Genomic DNA, 16,643 nt, shown 5'->3' with positions numbered 1-16,643 from the left:
GGTCAAATGATCAAGAATCTGTTCCAAAATCCTGATGTCTGTTATGATGAATTCCCAAGTCAAATCAACTCCAAATAGGACCAAATTTGCCTAGGAGGCTTATCTAAGGCTATATAACAGCATGGTATGGTCACAATAGAATTTTGGTTTCAAAATCATGCAGTAGACATCATACGCTGTCGAAAAATTTACGGTCTTGCTAGGAAAGCACCGGGCTTATGGTTGTGAGAGTTTGTGAGAGAACTCAACTAAAACTATGTGAAGGAGTTAAACCATAGATGCCATGAAGACTAGGGTTTGGTAAGAAGTGCAATCAAAGAAGACTCACTCTTTCTCTCTTGCACTCACACACACAAAGAAAGAACACAAAAGAGAATGTCAAAACAATACGAAAATAAAAACATCAAGGCTATGGTCATATCGTATCATGGGTAATATGAAAGGGTTAATAGATGAGTTAATGGCATTCAATCTTGGCTGACCAAATAGGCTACGAATTGTTCTTTGGAATTGTAGTTTTGTGCTTACCATAATATATATATTTTGTCTAGTGATTGGGATTAATTGTGTGTACAAATCCTCTTGGTTCATAGCAAGATAACTACGCTTACGTCAAAAGAAAAGTTATAGTCTATGAGAGGTAGTATGATGGGATCCGGTGATAGAAGTATTTCATTAAGCCTTTCTAGGCCAAAGAGAAACACTATACGTTGTTGAAAGTGTATTTTACGGCTAATCCATATGTTAATTCTAATAGATCGTACAGAGTGAAAGCGATAGAAATGATCATCATGTGCGTTATTCATTTAGGATAGTATGTGAGAAATGTAGATATGAGAGAAGTGAAGAGATGAGAATTTTCCCTCCCAAGCCCTATTCTTGCCCGTAGACAATAAGGATACTGCGGGGAGAGATGTACCTGTAGCAAAGAGAACCTAAAATTTGTAGAGAGGATGAATTACTAAGAGTGAGAGAAATAGATTTGGTTAAGGAGATGAGATTAGATACATATATATATGTTGGATTAAAGATGAAAATGAAAACAACAAGAAATCAAGAAAACATCAATGTAGAACACATCTTACTTGAAACCCTTCGGCATCATTATTGATGGGAGAGAGAAGAAGAGGGGAGCACTCCACTTTGATTGATACGCCAAGTACAACACCTTCTTTGATTAGAGTTGATCTTCCAAGGATAGCGTACAAGAATGGCTAGTCTTCCTTTAGGAGAAAGTGTAGTCTTGGGCTTATGTTAATGGGGCTAAGTACAATTAGGCATTACTACTCACTCCCTCAAGAATTCCTCTCATCAATGGCTTGAATGCTTTTTTCTTTCCAAGGAAGAAGAGGTCCCCTTTTATAGGTGAAGGGAACCCACAAGGGTTTACACAAGAAGAGAGGAGCCAGTGTGAACAGAGATTGGAAAAGTTGGAAATGAGCTGTCCGTGCATGATGTGGGTAGACTGGGGTCCAGTATTTTGATTATATCTCCTCAACCGTGTCTCCAAATAAAAAAGTAAAAATATGGGCAAAAACTTCAGCTCATTAGCTACGATTTTCATTTTAAAATCGTTTTCCAATTCGGATTGGAACCTTGTGTAAATTATTCATCAAAATAGGGTCCATTTATGGCAGCAAAAGTCTTCATGTGGTCTCCTTAGCGTAGACTTTCATTTAATTCCAAAGGACACCTCATGCCATATGAAAGCATGACATTGCTCCTTGACAAAGTTTTGTAATCATGCTTGCAATAATGCATTAAAATAAGTGTATCTTTGAAATCATGGCACCTAGTGTCCCACTAGGATTTGATTCTCTCCTAGTAGCTATTTAAAAAGAAATATAAGAAAAGTATAAAAAATACATAGAATATATATATATTGGAGTTTACCCTAGATATAGGATCTAGCTAGGGTGTGAGATGATAATGAAATAGTAGAAATAAATAATCAATGCTTTTTGCCCCAAGTTAAAGAGGCGGAGCTATTGATGCTTTTCCCATAGTATTTTCTGATGGTAAAGTAAGGATATGTTACCCTTGAGAAAAATAATAGGATGAGATAGAAGGCTTATTATTATACTTAAATATGCATATGTACACTATAGGAAATATAATTATGTATCTAAAAAAATACAAGATAGATCTTGTAGCATGCGTTCCCACTATGTACGTGTCACAGCACGACATCCACCCCCTCTAAACCTGCACATCCTCCGGTATGTGCCACATTGTCTCTTTGTAAGATTAGACCTCTTGTACATCTTCCTTGTCTTCTTCTTCACTAGATGATTCCAGAGCTTCATGTTCACTTTGATCTTCACCTGTGTTTTTCTCTTCTTTCCCATCCATATCTTCTAGATCATTGTTTCCTCTTCTCTTAAACATTTTAATCCTTTTTCCTGCAGTGGGAATCTTTACTTCTGTACCATCTAGTTCAGACAAGCTGTAGGTAGCATTTTCATGCACATGCTTTACAACATACGGTCCAAACCATCTTTTTGAGAACTTACGCATGACTGTGTGCTGGTTATCAAGGCTACTATCATACACTAAAACCCAATCACCTTTGTCAATTGCTTTGCTCCTAAGTCGATGTCGCTTATCAAAATAGTCATTGTTTTTCAACCTTGCATTTTTGAGTCGTTCTTTTGCAGCTTCAATGTCTCCAGGTCTTCTCTCTAGCTGCCTTATACGCAGTGCAAGGAGATCTTCCCTACTAAGCCCCTCTTGCCAAGGTAGTACATTCCATGTGGGAATTGTATCCTCAATCGGCATCACTGGCTTTTGACCATGCATTAGCTCCGCAGGCATGTAGCCAGTTACTGAGCTATGTGTTGTACGATCAGCCCATAAAGCATATGGTAACAATTTTGGCCACTCACCAACTCTTCCTTCGCAAGCCTTGGCCAAAGCTTTGATGATAGGAGGATGCCCTCTTTCACTCTTTCCATTGCCTTCAGGGTTGTAAGCTGTAGTAAGAGAAAGCTTGATCCCTAATCTAGAAAAGAACTCCCTTGCTTCTTCGACATCTAGTTCACCTCGATCTGCAGTGATTTTTCCCACACAACCATAACGGCAAATCACCTCATCAAGAAGGAATTTGCACACAGCTTCTGTGGTCTTAGCTCTTAATGCTCTTCCTTCAACCTGGTTAGTTAGGTCCTCTCGTGCAAGAACCAAGTATCTCATCTGCCAGAGTCCTAAAGGCATCGTGACTAGATCCACAACCCATTTATAGTGCATGGCTAGTGGATATGTAGGGTGCAATCCATCACGATGTCGAACATTTGAATACATTTGACAAGTTACACACGACTCTACAAACTGAGATACATCTTTATACATACCCTTCCACCAGTATTTTTCTTTCAACTTGGAGAAGGTTGCCCACACACCCCTGTGTCCAGCCCATAGACTCTCATGAAACTCTTGCATGAGCTTTACTTGAGTCTCTTTTTTACATATAACCCGTTGTAGTGTAGCACCCTTTTGTTTGGGATGCTTCCACAAGTAACCATCCCTTAAAAAGTACCCATATGCTTTCCTGCGTATCCTCTTGAATTCTTGTTCAGACCAATCATCCTGTTTTGTTAGAGTACTCAAGTACCTTCCAATAGAAAGCCAATCACCTTCATAAAGATCTTTCAAGAACAATTCAAGTGAATTAGTCATGCAGACATTGTTACCTTTGACATGAGAGATAGAATAGAATTTTGTGCCTACATCATCTCCCTCATCAATCATTTGCGACTCATCTTCATACCTTGCCCTTGATAGCATATCTGCCACTGTATTGTCTTTACCTGCAATGTGCTTAAACTCGGGATTTAAGGACTTAATGTAGGCAATCCACCGCAACATAGCAATGTCTGGTGTTGAGCAGCTTGTAATCATCCCAAGAAGTGGTAGACAATCTATTTCTACAACCAGACATGCACCAATTAGGTACTCTTTCCCACTTTTCAAGGCTGTAACCATACCCCATAACTCTCTCTTTATCTGTGGATAGTTTCTTTGGCGAGCACTTAGTACCTTTGCTCCAAATCTTACCACATACCTGTGTCCTTCTTTGTCATCTTGCCCTATTGCCCATCCAATCCCTGTAGGACTGGTATCTACTGTCACAATCACTGGCCTTTGACACTCATAGTCTACCTTTCTCAAAGTCGTTGCTGACTGGAGTAACTCCTTTAGCTTTTTCATGGATTTTACATGTGCTTCTGTCCATTTAAACTTTTGATTCTTTCTAAGCAGCTGATAAAGAGGATCAGCTACATGTGCATAATGTGGAATCCAAATAACATAGAAGACACATGCTCCCAGAAACCTTCTAACCTCAGTGATGCTAGTGCATGTTTCTTTCATTCTTTGGATGGCATCTACCTTTGATGGACAAGGTTTCCTACCATATGGCCCGCACATGTGCCCCACAATGAGCACTTCTTTGACACCAAACATAGACTTTTTCCCTGACAATGTAAGATTCACTTCTTCCAACCTAGACAAAATTTTATCACAATCATTTATGTGATTTACCACAAACCTGCGACATCCCTTGAGATCCAAAGCTTCATCTTTGTCACTTTCTTCACATCCTTTGATAGGCAAATCATCAATGAAAGGCATTGTGATTTGAGGAATAAAGTCACGTAAGACCTTATTCATCCCATTCATCATATGTGCAACCGAGTTGGTTGCTCCCTGTGGCAAGGTACACATCCTTACCAAACCCAAAGGTGTCCTCATGGTTGTCAAGTCTCTGCTTTCAATTGCAAGCTGAAATTGATCATACCCTGAGTAGAGATCCCCCATTGAGTAGATTGCCCTCCCTGCAAACGCCTCTGCAAATTCATCCACAATTGGACCTGTTCCTACATTTCTAATTGTCACCTTGTTCACTGGTTGCATATCTTGGATGAGCGTAGAGAACCATTCTTCTTTGGAACTGTGAACCACCTGTTTGAGTATGGAGCACAAGAAGGCTCCAAGATTCCCATTTTGATTTTCTCATTCAGTAGCTCTACTAACTTTGGCAAATGAGCCTTTGGAACCGGAATAGGCCACAGATTCCAAGGCACATGAGGTATTGTGAAAATTACCATAGGAGCTACAATATAAGGATCAACACATCCTATCTCATGTGGCTCAAATGCAAAAGCCTTACCATGCTTTGAAAGCATTTCTTTGAAGCACTTTGTCTCCTCCTGTGTTAGAAACTCCTTGCAACCAATCTGCAACTCTTGAAAGGACTCCTTTGTGAAGGTATGCCCGATCTTTTTAGGATTCCGCAAACTTGGTCGTAAAGAAGCCTGTTCAATCTTTTCCTTGTTGTTGGGTGGTAAGGGTGAAGCTACTGGTTTCACTTTCTTTGCTACACTCTTGTATTTAGTTTCAACATGGACTTCTGGGCCAACTGTTTGGCTTTCTTTAAAGGCTTCTATTACTTGATACATTTCCATAGAGCAAACTTCCACAACTTCATTTTCAAGATGCAAACTAGACCTCATTATAGCATCAAGCTCACCCATAGTATCTACAAAAGAAACTTGTTCACACAAACCCAAAACATTTTCAGTAGGCTTTAGCAACCCACTCTTTTTCATGCCTATTTGTACATTATGCACATATTGCCTCTCATATCTCTTCAAATCTTCAAGTTTTGTAAAACATATTGATCAATTCCTTGTTACCAAGGAGCTCATCGAGAAAGTTTCACCTATTTTTGGATCAAGCGAGACCCTTTTTCTTTCTGTACCACTGCAATCCTGCTTTACAATGGTACTTGACCAAAACCCATCATTTATCTATGATCATGAAACTCTTTGCTTACCTTTGGTAGAGGATGTTCTCTGAGGTTGTCACGATTTCTTTCATGGTTTACACAGACTGTGAGAAATTGGACAGCTCGTTTACCATCTTTGCTACGTATTCTAGCATATGCTGAACCATCGTCCATTACCTTTGTTTCCATTCGAACTCCCACAATGTAGGGTTGTCCAAGGATGAGATGATATGAAGATGTATCCTGTACAAAGAAGTTTTGGTCAATCTTTACATCACCTATTGTTACCTTCACACCTGGACATGCTGCATACTATTCACCGGATGAATTGTTTGCCACTTTTACCATCCAACCATGATCTGTGTCCATCGTCCATTTGCACTTGTTGTAGAGACTCTTTGACATTATGTTTATTTCTGAACCATGGTCAATCAAGACAACAAATGGCTCTTCAAGATCACCTACCTTGACCAAAGTTTCTGTAGTAGCCCTTGCCCAATGACTTCGTGAATAGTAACTCCTAGGAATATCTTCAACTTCTTCATCATCATTTGAGAAATGCACTTGCTTCACTCTCCCACTAGATTGGTAGCATCCTACCATAGCTCCATCATTCTCCTTATTTTACAGTTGCATCCCTTGTGTCTTAGAGGTTTCCCCTTCAACATGTGGACGAGAAACTTCAGCAAGGGTTTGCCTCTTCCTCTTGATGATGTCAATGATCTCCTCGTGGAATTCACGCTTTGCAATGCCAAGAACTTCTCCCAGAGTGAACTCAATCTTGCTATTCAAGATCCTTTCCTCCAAGACTTTCTTTAAATCTGTAGCAACTTCAATATCAGATTGTAGTTTATAAGTTGGGCCTTTTGTCTTACCTTTCGTTGGCTCTTTCTTCTTTCCTCTTGTAGACTCCTCCATGAGTACTTCAGGTGGAGATGCTCCTTGTGTTGAGGGTGTTTGAGAAGGCATTGAGTCGCTTCTTCCCCCACTTCTAGAAGCTCTTTTTGATGGTCCTTCATCAGCATTCTCACGTCTGCGCTTCTCTTCTACAATTGCCTCATTTTGTTGGCATTTTGTAATGTAGGCATGCACTGACAATGAGTCCACTGGATCATTCCATCCTGTTTCTAGACGTATGCAATCACCTGCTTCATGTAGAATCTCTTTTGTAAGCTTTCCCTTTTTAGCTAATTGCATGACATTTGGCCAAATTTGACCATGATGGTCACTCACCTCTTCATCACAAAAATGTTCAATTTTTACTCCATAAGTAGCTGCCTCAACTGAAGAGGTGGCATGCTTGGTTGCCATATCTTCAACTAAGGTTTGCATTCCCCCCTTCCCAAAGTTAGTTCTCAAGGGTAGACCTGTCTCTCTTAAGTGGATTTTACCATCCTTAAAAAAGACAACATCTTTTGACAAAGCATCACTAAAATCATCACAATCTCTTCTTACATGGTCTGTACTATCACACCAAATACATCTATTAACAAACCCTTCTTTGGGCTGTTGTCTTTGCCTAGGAAGTGGCCCTGATGGTTGGCCTTTTTCTTCAAGCTTTGCAAACTTCACCTTCAAGTCACGCATTCCCTTCACAAGCTCATCTAGCATGGACTCATCAAACTTAGGAGCGATAAAAGTAGGCTTTATCATTTTGTCAAAAGTTGAGGTGGAAGGACTTGTAGTGCTTACTACCATCTTGTCCCTTCTTCTTTGTCATTTGGCAAGCAGTGAGACAGCACCTTCAACCTCATTCCAGTCGGTCTTTAGTCCTTGCTCAACATCATTATCTTCAAGAAGAAGCTCCAAATTTTCTTGAAACTCTTTACCTGCAGCTTGTAAGAAAAGATCTGTCTTCTCTGCATCTAGTGTGGCCCTTTCTGTCCTTGTGAGTTGTGCATAGCGCCGCTCAAATTCCCTAAGTAGTTCTGTTATTGATAGTCCTTACTTTGGCTTGACTACCCATTCTAAGAATGTCCTTTTGGTCACTCTCTCAGAGTCCTCCATGAAATATTCCTCCTTTAAAGCTACTTTGAGTTCTTTCCAATTTCTCCCATGCCCATCTTTAATTGCCCTAACATGCTCCCTAATTTCTGGAGCAACAACTAGCTCAAAGCTTTGAATCATCTCACCTTCTGACACGCGATGCAGCTCCATCTCCTTCACATACTCACGTAAGTACTTGGTTACATCTTTGCCATTGAACTGATCCATTCTGTTGACGACCGCTTGTATGGCCTTCGTTGCTGAAATCTCCCTTCTTTCAGTAGCATGTTGTTGTTGCATGAACATTGCAAATGCTTGAAACATTTGCATTGTTGCTGGGTCAAAATGCATACCTTGTTGCTCAACATGATCACCCATGGTTACCCACAAACTCTCACCCTAGCAGATTCGCGTCGGGTTCACCAAAAATATGTCGAGAAATTTGCGGTCTTGCCAGGAAAGCACCGGGCTTATGGCTGTGAGAGTTTGTGAGAGAACTCAACTAAAACTATGTGAAGGAGTTAAACCATAGATGCCATGAAGACTAGGGTTTGGTAAGAAGTGCAATCAAAGAAGACTCACTCTTTCTCTCTTGCACTCACACACACAAAGAAAGAACACAAAAGAGAATGTCAAAACAATACGAAAATAAAAACATCAAGGCTATGGTCATATCGTATCATGGGTAATATGAAAGGGTTAACAGATGAGTTAATGGCATTCAATCTTGGCTGACCAAATAGGCTACGAATTGTTCTTTGGAATTGTAGTTTTGTGCTTACCATAATATATATATTTTGTCTAGTGATTGGGATTAATTGTGTGTACAAATCCTCTTGGTTCATAGCAAGATAACTACGCTTACATCAAAAGAAAAGGTATAGTCTATGATAGGTAGTATGATGGGATCCGGTGATAGAAGTATTTCATTAAGCCTTTCTAGGCCAAAGAGAAACACTATACGTTGTTGAAAGTGTATTTTACGGCTAATCCATACGTTAATTCTAATAGATCGTACAGAGTGAAAGCGATAGAAATGATCATCATGTGGGTTATTCATTTAGGATAGTATGTGAGAAATGTAGATATGAGAGAAGTGAAGAGATGAGAATTTTCCCTCCCAAGCCCTATTCTTGCCCGTAGACAATAAGGATACTGCGGGGAGAGATGTACCTGTAGCAAAGAGAACCTAAAATTTGTAGAGAGGATGAATTACTAAGAGTGAGAGAAATAGATTTGGTTAAGGAGATGAGATTAGATACATATATATATGTTGGATTAGAGATGAAAATGAAAACAACAAGAAATCAAGAAAACATCAATGTAGAACACATCTTACTTGAAACCCTTCGGCACCATTATTGATGGGAGAGAGAAGAAGAGGGGAGCACTCCACTTTGATTGATACGCCAAGTACAACACCTTCTTTGATTAGAGTTGATCTTCCAAGGATAGCGTACAAGAATGGCTAGTCTTCCTCTAGGAGAAAGTGTAGGCTTGGGCTTATGTTAATGGGGCTAAGTACAATTAGGCATTACTACTCACTCCCTCAAGAATTCCTCTCATCAATGGCTTGAATGCTTTTTTCTTTCCAAGGAAGAAGAGGTCCCCTTTTATAGGTGAAGGGAACCCACAAGGGTTTACACAAGAAGAGAGGAGCCAGTGTGAACAGGGATTGGAAAAGTTGGAAATGAGCTGTCCCTGCATGATGTGGGTAGACTGGGGTCCAGTATTTTGATCATATCTCCTCAACCGTGGCTCCAAATAAAAAAGTAAAAATATGGGCAAAAACTTCAGCTCATTAGCTACGATTTTCATTTTAAAATCGTTTTCCAATTCGGATTGGAACCTTGTGTAAAGTATTCATCAAAATATGGTCCATTTATGGCAGCAAAAGTCTTCATGTGGTCTCCTTAGCGTAGACTTTCATTTAATTCCAAAGGACACCTCATGCCATATGAAAGCATGACATTGCTCCTTGACAAAGTTTTGTAATCATGGTCGCAATAATGCATTAAAATAAGTGTATCTTTGAAATCATGGCACCTAGTGTCCCACTAGGATTTGATTCTCTCCTAGTAGCTATTTAAAAAGAAATATAAGAAAAGTATAAAAAATACATAGAATATATATATATTGGAGTTTACCCTAGATATAGGATCTAGCTAGGGTGTGAGATGATAATGAAATACTAGAAATAAAGAATCAATGCTTTTTGTCCCAAGTTAAAGAGGCGGAGCTATTGATGCTTTTCCCATAGTATTTTCTGATAGTAAAGTAAGGATATGTTACGCTTGAGAAAAATAATAGGATGAGATAGAAGGCTTATTATTATACTTAAATATGCATATGTACACTATAGGAAATATAATTATGTATCTAAAAAAATACAAGATAGATCTTGTAGCATGCGTTCCCACTATGTACGTGTCACAGCACGACATCCACCCCCTCTAAACCTGCACATCCTCCGGTATGTGCCACATTGTCTCTTTGTAAGATTAGACCTCTTGTACATCTTCCTTGTCTTCTTCTTCACTGGATGATTCCAGAGCTTCATGTTCACTTTGATCTTCACCTGTGTTTTTCTCTTCTTTCCCATCCATATCTTCTAGATCATTGTTTCCTCTTCTCTTAAACATTTTAATCCTTTTTCCTGCAGTGGGAATCTTTACTTCTGTACCATCTAGTTCAGACAAGCTGTAGGTAGCATTTTCATGCACATGCTTTACAACATACGGTCCAAACCATCTTTTTGAGAACTTACGCATGACTGTGTGCTGGTTATCAAGGCTACTATCATACACTAAAACCCAATCACCTTTGTCAATTGCTTTGCTCCTAAGTCGATGTCGCTTATCAAAATAGTCATTGTTTTTCAACCTTGCATTTTTGAGTCGTTCTTTTGCAGCTTCAATGTCTCCAGGTCTTCTCTCTAGCTGCCTTATACGCAGTGCAAGGAGATCTTCCCTACTAAGCCCCTCTTGCCAAGGTAGTACATTCCATGTGGGAATTGTATCCTCAATCGGCATCACTGGCTTTTGACCATGCATTAGCTCCGCAGGCATGTAGCCAGTTACTGAGCTATGTGTTGTACGATCAGCCCATAAAGCATATGGTAACAATTTTGGCCACTCACCAACTCTTCCTTCGCAAGCCTTGGCCAAAGCTTTGATGATAGGAGGATGCCCTCTTTCACTCTTTCCATTGCCTTCAGGGTTGTAAGCTGTAGTAAGAGAAAGCTTGATCCCTAATCTAGAAAAGAACTCCCTTGCTTCTTCGACATCTAGTTCACCTCGATCTGCAGTGATTTTTCCCACACAACCATAACGGCAAATCACCTCATCAAGAAGGAATTTGCACACAGCTTCTGTGGTCTTAGCTCTTAATGCTCTTCCTTCAACCTGGTTAGTTAGGTCCTCTCGTGCAAGAACCAAGTATCTCATCTGCCAGAGTCCTAAAGGCATCGTGACTAGATCCACAACCCATTTATAGTGCATGGCTAGTGGATATGTAGGGTGCAATCCATCACGATGTCGAACATTTGAATACATTTGACAAGTTACACACGACTCTACAAACTGAGATACATCTTTATACATACCCTTCCACCAGTATTTTTCTTTCAACTTGGAGAAGGTTGCCCACACACCCCTGTGTCCAGCCCATAGACTCTCATGAAACTCTTGCATGAGCTTTACTTGAGTCTCTTTTTTACATATAACCCGTTGTAGTGTAGCACCCTTTTGTTTAGGATGCTTCCACAAGTAACCATCCCTTAAAAAGTACCCATATGCTTTCCTGCGTATCCTCTTGAATTCTTGTTCAGACCAATCATCCTGTTTTGTTAGAGTACTCAAGTACCTTCCAATAGAAAGCCAATCACCTTCATAAAGATCTTTCAAGAACAATTCAAGTGAATTAGTCATGCAGACATTGTTACCTTTGACATGAGAGATAGAATAGAATTTTGTGCCTACATCATCTCCCTCATCAATCATTTGCGACTCATCTTCATACCTTGCCCTTGATAGCATATCTGCCACTGTATTGTCTTTACCTGCAATGTGCTTAAACTCGGGATTTAAGGACTTAATGTATGCAATCCACCGCAACATAGCAATGTCTGGTGTTGAGCAGCTTGTAATCATCCCAAGAAGTGGTAGACAATCTATTTCTACAACCACACATGCACCAATTAGGTACTCTTTCCCACTTTTCAAGGCTGTAACCATACCCCATAACTCTCTCTTTATCTGTGGATAGTTTCTTTGGCGAGCACTTAGTACCTTTGCTCCAAATCTTACCACATACCTGTGTCCTTCTTTGTCATCTTGCCCTATTGCCCATCCAATCCCTGTAGGACTGGTATCTACTGTCACAATCACTGGCCTTTGACACTCATAGTCTACCTTTCTCAAAGTCGTTGCTGACTGGAGTAACTCCTTTAGCTTTTTCATGGATTTTACATGTGCTTCTGTCCATTTAAACTTTTGATTCTTTCTAAGCAGCTGATAAAGAGGATCAGCTACATGTGCATAATGTGGAATCCAAATAACATAGAAGACACATGCTCCCAGAAACCTTCTAACCTCAGTGATGCTAGTGCATGTTTCTTTCATTCTTTGGATGGCATCTACCTTTGATGGACAAGGTTTCCTACCATATGGCCCGCACATGTGCCCCACAATGAGCACTTCTTTGACACCAAACATAGACTTTTTCCCTGACAATGTAAGATTCACTTCTTCCAACCTAGACAAAATTTTATCACAATCATTTATGTGATTTACCACAAACCTGCGACATCCCTTGAGATCCAAAGCTTCATCTTTGTCACTTTCTTCACATCCTTTGATAGGCAAATCATCAATGAAAGGCATTGTGATTTGAGGAATAAAGTCACGTAAGACCTTATTCATCCCATTCATCATATGTGCAACCGAGTTGGTTGCTCCCTGTGGCAAGGTACACATCCTTACCAAACCCAAAGGTGTCCTCATGGTTGTCAAGTCTCTGCTTTCAATTGCAAGCTGAAATTGATCATACCCTGAGTAGAGATCCCCCATTGAGTAGATTGCCCTCCCTGCAAACGCCTCTGCAAATTCATCCACAATTGGACCTGTTCCTACATTTCTAATTGTCACCTTGTTCACTGGTTGCATATCTTGGATGAGCGTAGAGAACCATTCTTCTTTGGAACTGTGAACCACCTGTTTGAGTATGGAGCACAAGAAGGCTCCAAGATTCCCATTTTGATTTTCTCATTCAGTAGCTCTACTAACTTTGGCAAATGAGCCTTTGGAACCGGAATAGGCCACAGATTCCAAGGCACATGAGGTATTGTGAAAATTACCATAGGAGCTACAATATAAGGATCAACACATCCTATCTCATGTGGCTCAAATGCAAAAGCCTTACCATGCTTTGAAAGCATTTCTTTGAAGCACTTTGTCTCCTCCTGTGTTAGAAACTCCTTGCAACCAATCTGCAACTCTTGAAAGGACTCCTTTGTGAAGGTATGCCCGATCTTTTTAGGATTCCGCAAACTTGGTCGTAAAGAAGCCTGTTCAATCTTTTCCTTGTTGTTGGGTGGTAAGGGTGAAGCTACTGGTTTCACTTTCTTTGCTACACTCTTGTATTTAGTTTCAACATGGACTTCTGGGCCAACTGTTTGGCTTTCTTTAAAGGCTTCTATTACTTGATACATTTCCATAGAGCAAACTTCCACAACTTCATTTTCAAGATGCAAACTAGACCTCATTATAGCATCAAGATCACCCATAGTATCTACAAAAGAAACTTGTTCACACAAACCCAAAACATTTTCAGTAGGCTTTAGCAACCCACTCTTTTTCATGCCTATTTGTACATTATGCACATATTGCCTCTCATATCTCTTCAAATCTTCAAGTTTTGTAAAACATACTGATCAATTCCTTGTTACCAAGGAGCTCATCGAGAAAGTTTCACCTATTTTTGGATCAAGCGAGACCCTTTTTCTTTCTGTACCACTGCAATCCTGCTTTACAATGGTACTTGACCAAAACCCATCATTTCTCTATGATCATGAAACTCTTTGCTTACCTTTGGTAGAGGATGTTCTCTGAGGTTGTCACGATTTCTTTCATGGTTTACACAGACTGTGAGAAATTGGACAGCTCGTTTACCATCTTTGCTACGTATTCTAGCATATGCTGAACCATCGTCCATTACCTTTGTTTCCATTCGAACTCCCACAATGTAGGGTTGTCCAAGGATGAGATGATATGAAGATGTATCCTGTACAAAGAAGTTTTGGTCAATCTTTACATCACCTATTGTTACCTTCACACCTGGACATGCTGCATACTATTCACCGGATGAATTGTTTGCCACTTTTACCATCCAACCATGATCTGTGTCCATCGTCCATTTGCACTTGTTGTAGAGACTCTTTGACATTATGTTTATTTCTGAACCATGGTCAATCAAGGCAACAAATGGCTCTTCAAGATCACCTACCTTGACCAAAGTTTCTGTAGTAGCCCTTGCCCAATGACTTCGTGAATAGTAACTCCTAGGAATATCTTCAACTTCTTCATCATCATTTGAGAAATGCACTTGCTTCACTCTCCCACTAGATTGGTAGCATCCTACCATAGCTCCATCATTCTCCTTATTTTGCAGTTGCATCCCTTGTGTCTTCGAGGTTTCCCCTTCAACATGTGGACGAGAAACTTCAGCAAGGGTTTGCCTCTTCCTCTTGATGATGTCAATGATCTCCTCGTGGAATTCACGCTTTGCAATGCCAAGAACTTCTCCCAGAGTGAACTCAATCTTGCTATTCAAGATCCTTTCCTCCAAGACTTTCTTTAAATCTGTAGCAACTTCAATATCAGATTGTAGTTTATAAGTTGGGCCTTTTGTCTTACCTTTCGTTGGCTCTTTCTTCTTTCCTCTTGTAGACTCCTCCATGAGTACTTCAGGTGGAGATGCTCCTTGTGTTGAGGGTGTTTGAGAAGGCATTGAGTCGCTTCTTCCCCCACTTCTAGAAGCTCTTTTTGATGGTCCTTCATCAGCATTCTCACGTCTGCGCTTCTCTTCTACAATTGCCTCATTTTGTTGGCATTTTGTAATGTAGGCATGCACTGACAATGAGTCCACTGGATCATTCCATCCTGTTTCTAGACGTATGCAATCACCTGCTTCATGTAGAATCTCTTTTGTAAGCTTTCCCTTTTTAGCTAATTGCATGACATTTGGCCAAATTTGACCATGATGGTCACTCACCTCTTCATCACAAAAATGTTCAATTTTTACTCCATAAGTAGCTGCCTCAACTGAAGAGGTGGCATGCTTGGTTGCCATATCTTCAACTAAGGTTTGCATTCCCCCCTTCCCAAAGTTAGTTCTCAAGGGTAGACCTGTCTCTCTTAAGTGGATTTTACCATCCTTAAAAAAGACAACATCTTTTGACAAAGCATCACTAAAATCATCACAATATCTTCTTACATGGTCTGTACTATCACACCAAATACATCTATTAACAAACCCTTCTTTGGGCTGTTGTCTTTGCCTAGGAAGTGGCCCTGATGGTTGGCCTTTTTCTTCAAGCTTTGCAAACTTCACCTTCAAGTCACGCATTCCCTTCACAAGCTCATCTAGCATGGACTCATCAAACTTAGGAGCGATAAAAGTAGGCTTTACCATTTTGTCAAAAGTTGAGGTGGAAGGACTTGTAGTGCTTACTACCATCTTGTCCCTTCTTCTTTGTCATTTGGCAAGCAGTGAGACAGCACCTTCAACCTCATTCCAGTCGGTCTTTAGTCCTTGCTCAACATCATTATCTTCAAGAAGAAGCTCCAAATTTTCTTGAAACTCTTTACCTGCAGCTTGTAAGAAAAGATCTGTCTTCTCTGCATCTAGTGTGGCCCTTTCTGTCCTTGTGAGTTGTGCATAGCGCCGCTCAAATTCCCTAAGTAGTTCTGTTATTGATAGTCCTTACTTTGGCTTGACTACCCATTCTAAGAATGTCCTTTTGGTCACTCTCTCAGAGTCCTCCATGAAATATTCCTCCTTTAAAGCTACTTTGAGTTCTTCCCAATTTCTCCCATGCCCATCTTTAATTGCCCTAACATGCTCCCTAATTTCTGGAGCAACAACTAGCTCAAAGCTTTGAATCATCTCACCTTCTGACACGCGATGCAGCTCCATCTCCTTCACATACTCACGTAAGTACTTGGTTACATCTTTGCCATTGAACTGATCCATTCTGTTGACGACCGCTTGTATGGCCTTCGTTGCTGAAATCTCCCTTCTTTCAGTAGCATGTTGTTGTTGCATGAACATTGCAAATGCTTGAAACATTTGCATTGTTGCTGGGTCAAAATGCATACCTTGTTGCTCAACATGATCACCCATGGTTACCCACAAACTCTCACCCTAGCAGATTCGCGTCGGGTTCACCAAAAATATGTCGAGAAATTTGTGGTCTTGCCAGGAAAGCACCGGGCTTATGGCTGTGAGAGTTTGTGAGAGAACTCAACTAAAACTATGTGAAGGAGTTAAACCATAGATGCCATGAAGACTAGGGTTTGGTAAGAAGTGCAATCAAAGAAGACTCACTCTTTCTCTCTTGCACTCACACACACAAAGAAAGAACACAAAAGAGAATGTCAAAACAATACGAAAATAAAAACATCAAGGCTATGGTCATATCGTATCATGGGTAATATGAAAGGGTTAACAGATGAGTTAATGGCATTCAATCTTGGCTGACCAAATAGGCTACGAATTGTTCTTTGGAATTGTAGTTTTGTGCTTACCATAATATATATATTTTGTCTAGTGATTGGGATTAATTGTGTGTACAAATCCTCTTGGTTCATAG

Source organism: Adiantum capillus-veneris, chromosome 25 (assembly GCF_014529385.1).
Source record: "Adiantum capillus-veneris isolate H3 chromosome 25, ASM1452938v2, whole genome shotgun sequence".
In the NCBI taxonomy this organism is placed as follows: Eukaryota; Viridiplantae; Streptophyta; class Polypodiopsida; order Polypodiales; family Pteridaceae; genus Adiantum; species Adiantum capillus-veneris.
This window is presented reverse-complemented; position numbering follows the sequence as displayed.